Here is a 10,196-nt window from a genome sequence, read left to right on the forward strand (position 1 = left end):
AAGAGTTGGGTTCAAGTAGTGCCTCTGACCTCTACTGGCTGTGTGACCCTGGGAAAATCACTTAGCATCTTTTTGCTCTAGGCACTCACTAATCCTTTTTTTAAACAATATTTTATTTTTCCCCAATTACTTATTAAAACAATTTTTAACATTTAAAAAAAGTGTTGAATTCCAAATTCTATCCCTCCCTCCCTCTTCTCCCCCTTCTCTGAGACAGTAAGCAATCTGATATGGGTTATATATGTGCAATTATGTAAAACATTTCCATATTAGTAATTTTGTGCAAGAAAATTTGAACAAGAAAGGAAGAGAGAAAGAAAGAAAGAGAAAGAAAGGAAGGAAGAGAAATATAGTGTGTTTCAATCTGTATTCAGACAATATCAGCCCTTTCTCTGGAGGCAGAAGGTTAAGCACAGTTTTACAATCCTTTAAAACGCAGAGAAGGTGCTACCCTGAATTGGTGGAGGGAGTTTCCTCACCCAGAGTTCCCTATACCAATAAAAACAAAAGTGCAGTCCCTAGCTTGAATATATTTTGCATTCACTTATCTGTATATCAGTTGTATTCCCATCGTGCATAGAGAATCCCAAGGTCACTGAGGTGCAAAATCCTGGTGGCCTCTCTTTTAGATTTTCTTGGACCTGTCCTCTTTCCTTGGTAGTTTGCTTTCCCAGAGTTGACATTTTGGAGAATACAGGTTCTATAGCTGTCGAGAGCAGCCCTGATGAAGGTTTCCTTGTCAATAGTCAGTAATGGTCAATACGCATTTATTAAGCCCTTACTGTGGGTAAAGTGACATGCTAAGTGTTGGAGACACAAATAAAAAGAAAGATAGTCCCTGCCCTCAAGGAGCTTACATTTTCCTCAGGAAAGACAATACACATAAAACAGCTGAAAAGGAGAGGTGCCAAGGGGCACCTGGCATGGGGCATGTTGTTTGTGGAGTCTAAACCAAGCAGAAATATAGTTAGTTAGAAAAGTCCCAGCCCTCTATAAAGGGAGGACTCGGGAGAAGTTCATTGTTTTCACGCTCAAGGTCTCTAATCAGAAGGTAGCAAGCTGGAGGAGGTGTTGAATATCAAAGCTGAACCTTCAAGATAGAACACACTGTCATAGGTACCAAGCGTGCAAGCAGAAGCTAGGTAGAGAAGTCAGTGAGAACTAGTGAACTCCATGCAAAATGGGAAGATGTTCAGCCATCCCATCTCTGATCCTGAATCCCTGTGTGACCTTGGCAAGTCAAGCCAATTGACTTTCTTATGCCTCAGTTTCCTCATCTGTAAAATAGGAGTTAGATAAGAGCCTTGGAAGACCCATCTAGCTCTGTCTCTATCATACTTCCAACATCAATATGTTATGTGTACTCAAGTTGTTTACACATAGAACTTGTGTCCATCAAACCCCATTTCCCAATTGATTGATATTATTTATAATTTCAGAAGCTTGTCATTTACCCTTCTTGAGTGACTTTCTACCTAATCTTTGACTAGATCCTTAAACAGAACCACAAGTATCAGAGCTGGAAGAAAATTTAGAGATTATCTAGTCCAAAATTCTTATTTTACAGATGAGGAAACTGAGGCCCAGGAATCTCCGGTTACCTGCTGCACATCACAAAGGCAGTAGAAGGATGATCTTAAATTCTAGGCTGATTTTTAATGACTCCCTTTTACAGACTTTACGTTTCGGTCCATACAGCATACTTATTATTCCCCATATGTGACATTCCATTTTCTGTTTCTTTGGCTGTACATAAACTGTCCCCTATGCCTGCAATGTTCTCTCTCCCTCTCTATCTCCAAGCTTTATCTCCAAATGCAGACCTCTCCTTACTCCTCAATTGTTAATGCTCTCCCCCATCCCCTTCCCACCCCACAATTACTTTTTGCTTACTTGATATAAATTAATTTGTGTACATGTGCTGCACTCCCCCCGCCCCCAGAATGTAAATGCCTTAAGAGTAATTATCTTTGTATCTACATAGTTGCTGGCACATAGTAGGTGTTTTATAAATGTTTCTTAGATTGAATGGACTTGAACCTGAGTTTAGATTTTATGACTCCCAACCAATGCTCCTTCTATTACAGCGTACCCTACTGGGTGTCTTGCTTTAGCTTTCAGTTCGTTTTTGTATCCCCCTCCAAAAGCCTCCCAGTCAAGCAGCCAGCTGCAATTTGTAAGCAAACATTTCAGAGCAATAGCAGGGAACTATTATTTAAAGAAGTCTCTTTTATAATGCCTGAAATGCCTGAAACCACCCACCCTCTAATTTATCAGTTCTGTAAGTTCCTATTTCCATGTAATGTTTTTTTTTTTTTTCTTAAAGAAAAGCACACCTGTAGTCAAGAAATCTGGCCCTTGATGAACCTCCCAGGCTTTAGCCCTCCTGGGCAAGGAGCACCGAATATCCATAGGAGGAATTTCCTCCCAATTCTTCTCCTTACATTTCTGAAGCTACAGCTTTATTATCCTGGGGGTGATGGCAGGGCCGTAGAGACTCCAGATTAGTTGGTCTTCATTTTGACCATGACTTTTAACTGACTGGTTCCTCGTTAACCCTAGCAAAAGGGTAGAGGTGATTCACAGAACTCCCAGCAGCAGGCTGGGTGACCTCTCTGATGGCATTTGTTCAGAGGCAGCAGTAATCCAGGAGTCCTGGGGGTTTTGAGTGTTGGTGATTTAGAAAATCATATGTTTAAGCAAGGAGCCAGCCCACTGCTGTTTGAGGGGCCTTTAAACTATTATTTCTAAATAAAGGGGGAAATAATGAACACTTTGCATGAGGGTTTTTAAATCACACACATTAGCCTTTCAGGCCATGGGACTGTGTTCTATGCTTCCACATGATGGACATTTTTGCATATTCTTTTCTCCCACAACACCTCTTTATGTTTCAGAATTGAATGTTTGCTGAACAACTTCTCCTAAATAAAAGGAGAAGGAAGTCAGCTCATGGCCCATCAGTATCCCAAGCTGGGTCCTTTGGTTGTAACAGGAAGCTGTGATCTCCAGGGCTTGTCTCATGTTACTCCAGACCAGGAATTTGTTTATATGGTGTGATTTGAAAGGTGCTGAAAGGCAACCCCTCACTCTCTCCTAAAATCACAGAACCCAGTATACGGATGGGACCTTAGTTGTCATTTAGTAAGGAAGACCTGGGTTCAAATCTAGCTTCAGACACTTACTACCTATATGATCCTGAACAAGACACTAAACCTTTTTTGCCTCAGTTTCCCCAGCTGTACAATAGTATAATAGGGATAATAATAGCACTTTTCTTCCAGGGTTGTTTTGAGGATCATATGAGTGCCTGGCATTAGTAAGTGCTATCTATATATGTTTATCCCCTTCCTTTCCCTTCTCCCAATACATGTCTCTTTTGTGACATTCATGGCAAATGTTTGCCCACTCTGTGCCCTGAAGACCACTAGGGCTTATGGTCACCAAATGACCTAAACTTCCATCATTTGAATTTAATTTGTAGAATTACAGAGTTTCAGATCTCTCCAAATTTTCCATTACTCTAGTCTAATCCAAGCCCATCATTTTAAAGATGAGGAAACAGAGGTTTCTAATGAAGGCAATACAGTTTCTAGGAATCCCTTGTGAAACTGTAACTGCCCCAGGATAGAATAAAGCATTGTTTTTCTTTGGTTTCTTAGTTATATCTTACTCTTCTAGACTGGACCCCATTTGGGGTTTTCTTGACAAAGATACTAGAGCAATTTGCCATTTCTTTCTTCAGCTCATTTTACAAATGAGGAAACTGAGGCAAACGGGATTAAGTGACTCCCTCAGGGTCACACAGTTATCATAACTGTCTGAGGCTGGATTTGAACTCAGGTCCTCCTGACTCCAGGACTGGCGCTCTGTCTACCTAGCTGTCAGAATGAAACATGAAACATTAGGGTCTTGTAAGTTACAAAATCACAGAATTTCATACAAGTCAGAAAATCCCCCTTCACCACATCTTGACAGTTCATTGATCACCTTACCCAGATGACTCACAGACTGATAGATTGAGCCCTCATCTCTCTCCTGAACTCCAGTCGCACATTGCCGACAGCATATTAAACATCTCAAACTCAATATGGTCCAAACAGAACTAATTTTCTTCTCTCCTAAGCCTCCAAACTTATCCACCTCTCCTGAGGGCATCTTCGTTTTTTCCCAGTCACTCAAGTAATCTTAAAGCCATCTTCGATTGTTCTCTTGCCTTCACCTTCAATATCTAATCAGTTGTGAAATCTTATGAATTAAATCTCCTTGCACACATTTACTCTTCAGAAGTCCCCATCACCTCTTGCCTGCACTATTAGAATAGCCTTCTAACTACTTACCAGGCTTCCAGTTTCTCCTCTCTGCTCCAGATAAATTCCAATGGCTCTCTGTTATTTCTGGGATCAAATAGAAAATTCTCCATTTCTCCTTGGAAACTTTACAACCAAGTCCATGCCTACATTTCCACTTCCCTTGTAATATTACTATCGCCCTTACGTTCTGTGCCAGGCTATATTGACCAAACTGCTGTTCTTTGCACATAGTCTCCCATTGCTGTGCCTTCATACTCACTGACCCTCATTCCCAAAATGTTCTCTCTCCTCATTTCTACCTCTTAGAATCCTTGGCTCCCTTCAAGACATAGCTCCAATGCCTCCTTGTATATGGCTTCCTTTCATTTATTCTGTATATACTTTGTATATACCTGTCTGTATGTACATATGCCCTGTATAAACCTATTTATGTATATGTTTTCTCTCTCCTTAGAATGCAAGCTCCTTGAGGGCAGGGACTGTTTTTGACTTCTTATTTATACCTCTAGAACTTAGAAGGAAGTGATCCTTTAATAAATGTTTGTTGATTAATTAATCATTAGCTTCCTTTAAGAGGCACCTTAGATGTTGGGTCTTATAAGAATTATTTCTTGATCTTTCTAGTTAAGTACTCCCCCTCTTCAGATTACCTTGTTATTTATCTTAGTTCATATCATATCTTTTCAGTAGAATGTAAGGTGCTTAAAGGAAAGGGATTGTTGAGTATAGACTTTTTCTTTTCTTTTGCCTTTGGATCCCTAGCAAATAAATGATTGTTGATTGACTGACTGATAGATCTGTAACACCTACCTTGACAAAGTTTTGCTGAATTGAATTGTATCTCTCATAAATGATCATCCAGTCAACAACTGTGAAAGACTTAGCTATTCTGATTGATACAGTGATTCAACACAAGTGATGTCATTACTTGCAAATGAGTTGAATTTAAGTGAGGGAGGGCTCTGCAAGGTCCCCAGCCTCATACTGATAATCTCAGAGTGCAAATTGAAACATAATTTAACTTTAATTTTCTTGCTTTTTTTTATTGTTGCAACTACGAAAATGTGATTTGCATGGCTTCACATGTAGAGTTGGTAACATATTACTTGTCTTTTCATTGGGTAAGGGTGGGAGGTAGAGAATTTCAAACTCAAAATTTAAAAAAAGGTAAATCTTTAAAATAAATGATAAATTGAAAGAATATAAATGATCATCCAGCTTTCAATCAAAGATGTTCAATGTAAGGGGAACTGTTTCTTTCAAAGGATCCCATTCTTGCTGCAATTGGACCTTAAGCTAAAACCTACTTTTTTGTAACTTCCACCCCACTATTCCTAGTTCTGCCCCATTCCAAACCACAGAACAAGCCTAATCCCTCTTCCCCACAACAGCCCTTAAGTAGCTAAAGCCAACTATTGGGCTTTGCATAATTCCTTCACATTACCATTATATGGTCCTTTACCATCTCTGCTCCCCTCCTCTGAATTCACTCCAGTTAAATGCCCAGTGCAGCACTTCCTTATTCTGGACTTCAGACCTCTCGTCATGCAGTCTAAGATTGTGTTACATTTTTTGGATGCCCTGCTGCTCTCTTGACTCACATTGAGTTTGCAGGCTACTAAAACCGCCAGGTTACTTTAAGAGGAAATTAATCATGCCTCTTTCAGGTCCAAAGTGCCTTAGCACAGATTAGTTTGCCAAATGGACATCTGAGAAGAATAGTTGAGATGAAATGGAACTTAGGGTAAGTCAGTTTTGATTTAGTGTGGGACAAGGAAAGGTCTTAGAACAGGAGAAGGTAGGTAATCTGGGACCAGACGGCCCTTTGTGATTTGGGGTATGAACTTTCTGCCTCAACAAATACAAATAGGGCCATGTACTTATATTGTCTACTGCCTTATGGACACTCCTTGGAGTGACTTTTTTAGATTTTTTATTGAGTAAAAGTTTTCTCCTCCCTGATTCCTTATAATTCATTCTCTCTCTGTCTCTCTCCCCCCCCTCTCTCCCTCTCTTTCTCTCTCTGTCTCCCTCTCTCTCTGTCTCTCTGTCTGTCTCTGTCTCTCTCTCTACTTACAGAATAAATTGTACCCAATTGAAATCCCCTCTCCCGCCCAATTCTCCCCATGACTCTCTCCCCCTGACTCCAAAGCTTACAAAGTTTGTAAAATGAACCTTGACCTTTCTGAGGGCTGGGCAACTTCCATCTTACTCTATGTGGCTCAATGAAAAGGGTTCTGAGATCTGCAATTCAAATGCTGCCACTGCCATTTACAACTTGGATGAGTTGTTCTATCGGGACCTCAGTTTCCTTGGTCTATGAGGGAGGCTGGATTAGATGACCTCTAAGGTCCCTTTCAGAACCCAAATTGACGATCTTATGAGAAGGGAGTCTGCCATTCTCCCTGGTACCCTGACCCCTTGGATTTAGTATCTCATCAATGTGAAATGACATCCTAGATATCTGAGAACCTGAAGAGATTTGGGGGCCATCTTGTCCAACTCCTCAGTTTACAGATGAGGAAACCCAGTTCTGGGGAGGTTTTAGTGACCGGCCTAAGGCAGGAGGGCAGTAAGCTTCAGGGCCAGACTTTATACCCAGACCCTCTGACTACAAATTAGGTGCTTGCTTCAATTATGTCTGAGGGTAGATCCTCTTATTTTATCTAGGAAACATATAAGCAGGCCCTATTCCTATTATCTCTCCTAGAAAATGGGGCCATCAGCTTTTTCCTTACTTTTTTTTCCTTCTCCCATCCCATGTGCCCCACCATGGAAACATTATGTTATTGATGTTCTTGGTGGTTTAGGTCATGGCATGCTTCCAAAACAGGACAAGTTTTGCAGGACAAAGCTTTGGGGGCCCTGGATAGCTGGGGGAGGCAGTATGAGGGCACTGGTCACCAGAGGGAGGATATCTCAAGAGGGCAGAAGAAGGTATTGAAGGGGAAACTTAGAGCAGGCCCGGGATAAACCTGACCTGCCCCCACGGTTTGGGAAAGACTAGAGCTGACCTCTGGGAAGTAAAAGTATTCGGGGCAGTGTGGCCAAAGCAACACCTCCCCCCTCCCAGTACTCCTGAGGCTTCAGCACCCAGTGTGGCACCAGGCCCTGCAGAGATAGGCTTTCAAAGGAGGAGCAGCCCTACTTGGAAGACCTGTTCTGTGTGCCCTTACATACAAGAAGGAGGGAAAAGATAACAACATGATAGTTTCATAACCATGGCTTGGGGTCAGTTTGGCCAAAAGGGAGAACTTAATTGCAGAGTTTCAGTGTATCAAATGCCTGAGGCTAGAAGTCCAAAGAGAAAGAACTGAACACTCAAATGTTGCTTGTGAGTGATTGTTCATATGGGGAGCCACAGAGATGGAGGTGTGGGAGATAGGAATTTGGAAGATACAGGGGGCATTTCCTGAAAGCAAGTCTTCTGAAGAAGAAAGCCCCAGTTTTGCTGGGTTCCCAAAAGGAGAGGAAGGATGCTACACTTTCCCTAATATTATTCCTGCAAAAGATTCTGGAGTCCAGTAGAAAGTCCTTGACTTGGGATGCAGAGGATTGAGAGCTGGAGTGACCCGGGAAGGTATTGAGACCAACATCCTCATTTTATAGATTATGAACTGAGATCTCAGGTGGATAATTGAATTAACCACAGTCACACAGGTAGTAAATATCAGAGGCAGAATTTTCTCCCAGTTTCATTGACCACAGAGTCAAGTTTTTTTGTGAAGTGTTACTGATGTGCTTTGCTTTTACATTGCAAACATTTATAGATCACCCTCCCATGTCCCATCTCCCCCCCCACTCCCTGAGAGGTCTCTTGAAACAAAGGCAAACAATTAACAGTAAAATTAACAATATGGTAACCTTATCTGAAGGTGCAGGCAGCATTCTACATCTATTGCACTCTCCCCCTCTCTATTTCTAAAAATAAAATTATTTTTTTAATGAACAGAAATCTATTTTCTCTTCCTATTATTTCCTACCTCATTGGGGAAAAGAGATAAAAGAAAAGTAAATCCCTTGTAATAATTATGCATAGTCAAGCACAACAAATTTGTACATTAGCTGTATACAAAAATACACATCTAATTCTGCCCACCTCTCTGGCAGGAAGTAGAGAGTATGTTTCATCATTGGTTTTCTAGAATCATGGATGGTCCTTATATTGGTCATAGTCCTTACAGTTTCCCAATTTGTTTGTGTCTGGAATGTTGTTTTTATTGTATAAATTGGTTTCCTGGTTCTACTCATTTAATTCTTGGTCAGGTTACAAAAATTGATCATTTTCATCATATTGATGTTCGAGTATAAATTGTTCTTCCAGATCTGCTCAGTTTTCTCTGCATCAGTTCATATGTCTTTCCAAGTCTCTTTGAAATAATTTATTTCTTCATTTTTTATAATATGACACTATTCCATCTCATTCATACTGTTGTTCAGTCATTTCAATTTTGTTGAACTCTTTGTGACCCCATGTGGGGTTTTCTTGGCAAAGATACTGGAGTGTTTTGCCATTTCCTTTTTCAACTCATTTTACAGACGGGGGAACTGAGGCAAACAGGGTTAAGTGACTTGTCCAGGGTCACACAGCTAGTGTCTGAGACTAGATTTGAATTCTGGTCCTACTGACTCTAGACCCAATATCTAAACCCAAATATTACCACTGTGCCATTTAGCTGCTGTGGCTTATTGAGCCATTCTTTATTTCATGGGCATCCCTTTAGTTTCCAGGTTTTGCTACTATAAAAACAAACAACAAAAAACAAAAACTACTCCAAACAGTTTTGTAAACAAAGGATTTTTCCTTATTTCTTTGATCTCACTCAGATTATAAGCCTAGTAGTGGTATAGCTGAGGCAATTAGGTAGTGGAGAGGTTAGAGTGTCTGGCTTGGAGTCAGGAAGACCCATCTTTCAGAGTTAAAATTTGGCCTCAGAACTTACTAGTTGTGTGACCCTAGGCAAGTCACCTAACCTTGTTTACTTCAATTTTCTTATCTGCAAAATGAACTGAAGAAGAAAAGGCAACCCACTCCAATACCTCTGCCAAGAAAATCACAAATGGAGTCACAAAAAGTCAGACATGACTGAAACAACTGAATAACAACAAACAGGTCAAAGAACATGTACTGCTCAGTAATTTTTTTTGTATTACGATCCCAAATTACTTTCCAAAATGATTGTACCCATCCAAAGCTCCATCAACAGTTCATCAATATTCCTGTTTTCCCACAGCACCTCCAACATCTGTCCTTTTCCTTTTTTGCCATGTTTTTTGCCAATCTGATGGGTATCAGATAAAATCTCAGAAATGCTTTAATTTGCAATTCTCTAATTAGTAGTGATTTGGAGCATTTTTTCCCCATATGACTACAGACAGTCAGGTTTCTTTCCTTGAGAGCTGCCTTTCATATCTTTAGATTATCAATTTTTATTTTTACAAATTTGAATCAATTTCTTATTTATCTTCTAGATTAGACATTTATCAGAGAAACTTGCTGCAATTTTTTTTCAGGTAATTATTTTCCTTAGCTCTTAACTTTACTGGATTTGTTCAGGCAAAAAAAAATAAATTTTATGCAATCAAAATTGACCACTTTATCTTCTATGATCCTCTCTATTCCTTGTTTGGTCATGAACTTTCCATATTTCTCTATTTGGTATATGATGTAAACTTTTATTTTTATTTGCTTGGAGCTTGGTTTAAGGTTCAAGGTATTGGTGTTCAAACTAGAGTCTTTGTGTTTATTGAATACTAGGGTACTGAATACATCTGCTTCTGTATATTGTTGACTTAACCTCTTCCACTCATATTCTCTCTCTCTCTCTCTCTCTCTCTCTCTCTCTCCCTTTCTCTCTCTCTCTCCCTTTCTCTCTCTCTCTC

Source organism: Petaurus breviceps, unplaced genomic scaffold, assembly GCF_028583685.1.
Source record: "Petaurus breviceps papuanus isolate PSGF00001 unplaced genomic scaffold, PetGlider_PUasm1.0 90895, whole genome shotgun sequence".
NCBI classification, from domain to species: domain Eukaryota; kingdom Metazoa; phylum Chordata; class Mammalia; order Diprotodontia; family Petauridae; genus Petaurus; species Petaurus breviceps.